The sequence below is a fragment of the Lupinus angustifolius genome, chromosome LG01 (assembly GCF_001865875.1).
Source record: "Lupinus angustifolius cultivar Tanjil chromosome LG01, LupAngTanjil_v1.0, whole genome shotgun sequence".
Classification (NCBI taxonomy): Eukaryota; Viridiplantae; Streptophyta; class Magnoliopsida; order Fabales; family Fabaceae; genus Lupinus; species Lupinus angustifolius.
The window spans coordinates 4,949,739-4,951,810 of NC_032009.1; the positions used below are offsets into that span (position 1 = coordinate 4,949,739).

At 32.5% G+C, this 2,072-nt stretch overlaps 1 long non-coding RNA gene across 2 annotated transcripts in view; it reads left to right on the forward strand.

Annotated features, from left to right (window-relative positions):
• LOC109348175 overlaps positions 1-714 on the forward strand; it is a 2,304-nt gene extending 1,590 nt beyond the window's left edge. For both annotated transcript variants that reach the window (XR_002107706.1, XR_002107707.1), the window contains one exon: positions 100-714. This is a non-coding gene — a long non-coding RNA (uncharacterized LOC109348175). The remainder of the gene's footprint in view (positions 1-99) is intronic.

The following is a 2,072-nucleotide window of genomic DNA, read 5'->3' on the forward strand; positions in this document are numbered from 1 at the left end:
ATTAATTCACATCATGCTTTTTTTTTGAGTTTTTGTCATGACTGAATTTTCACTACGGGTTCTTAACTCTAATGCTATGATTGTAATCTCTTTTTGCAGTTACAACTGAGGGAATTAGGTGGTGGAATTGGCACGCACAGCCTCAACTCCGTCCCGTTCATCCATGCTTCTTCCTGACTTGGACATGCCATCAAGAAGAAAATCACAAGTTATGGTGCCTAGAACTGAGTTTTAATGACGCGTTTCTGTTAGGAGCGTCATGGCTTCATCCATCCAATAACTTTGCAACATATAACTGATGACATTAGGTGTCAGATCTCTTTCAACCATCTTCATGGTTATTCCAAATGAAATGCCTTGTACGGTTTTAAATGATAATCTCTTTGTATGCCTTGTTTATCAAGTATTTGAACCTTCAGGGGCAGTGCCTTGTCCTCTTTACTTATATACCTAGTGATTGTAATTATACGTTTGTCTAATGAAATGTTAACAACTTCATTGGCTTTAAGGACTTTAGTTTGGTTTATGGACTGAAGTTGGCTTGTGGCTTAAAAAAAGAAAGAGGGAATCCCTCAAAAGCTCATCTACTTTCCGGGACTAGACTTTTATGCCCCTAAGTTAGTGGCTCTTTGATTTCCAAGTGTATTTGTGTATGCAACTAGTAATTCCCCTTTTTTTTATTCAAGTTGATTATGATTCAAAGATAAAGTTAGCTAAGAGACAATAAAAAATGCAAACTTTTAATTCTTTTTTCTCTTCTCCTTTTTTCTGAACATTTTATATTATTGTAAAGAAGTTGGACAAAATTGAGTGTTCACATGTGGTGGTCGTGGTCTGGTGGGTGTGGTAGGGATGACATCGATAATCACTAAGGGTGGTGATTAGGGGTAGTCACTCCACGATGGTGTGGTGGTGGTGATAACAATGGCATGACAGTATTGTTTGGGTCAAGACTTAGAGAGTTCATTACTAATAGCATATGATAAAGTAAAACGTCCAATGAGTCCTTCAAACATACAAGTTTCACTAATTTGGACATACAAAGAAAAGATTCGGGAAATAAGTTCTTCAAATTTTAAAAATGAAACCAATTTTATTCTTCTAAAACTTCCATAGGGGCAATTCAAAATATCTCCAGACTTTGACATTTAAGATTTATGAAGACTTATTTGACCAGTATTTATTAGAACAACCAAGTTGGTGTCACTTATATATTTAAAAGAATAATTTGATATGTAGTCAATAAAATAATTTTTTTCGACAAACCATGAATTATTATCGGATAAGATGGATACCTCCTTAATGCAATTTTTGTGATGTACCAGGTAAATAAAAATGAATCATAAAGAGTGATTTATAGATAGCAAAATAAGTCAAAATCTATTAACAATATAATAAAAAAAACTCCCTCATGCCACATGTCACTTTCTCTTTCCCTCATGCCACATGTCACTTTCTCCTTCCCTCATGTCACATGTCACTTTCTCCTTCCCTCATGCCACATGTCATCTCCTCCTCCCATGTTTTTCTTCTTACTTTTTATATATTATATATTTTATATGCTAATAATAATTTAATATTAATTAGTGATTGGTTCATGTCGCTACCCCACTAAAATTGAGTGTTTACAACATCTATGTTTTGTTATGTTAAAAAGTAATAGTCATTGAACATTAGATGAAATTGAAATCATTTTTCACATTCAAATTATTTCTTTACATTAATCTATCTATATAATTTAATGTTTACCATTAATCTAAGAATAATTGTACTTTTTCACCTCATCAAAGTTTTTTGACATTTTTCGCACTGAATTTTAATATTACAGTTCAGATTCTTAGAATTTTAATTTTTCTCTATTAACAATATAATAATCTTAATATACTTTCAAATATTAGAAAATCATAACCCTCATGCCATATGTCACTTTCTCATTCCCTCATGCCACATGACACTTTCTCCTTCCCTCATGCCACATGTCACTTTCTCCTTACATTTTTTCCTTCATGTCACATGTCATCTCATCCTCACATATTTTTCTTCCTACTTTTTATATATTATATAGTTTATAT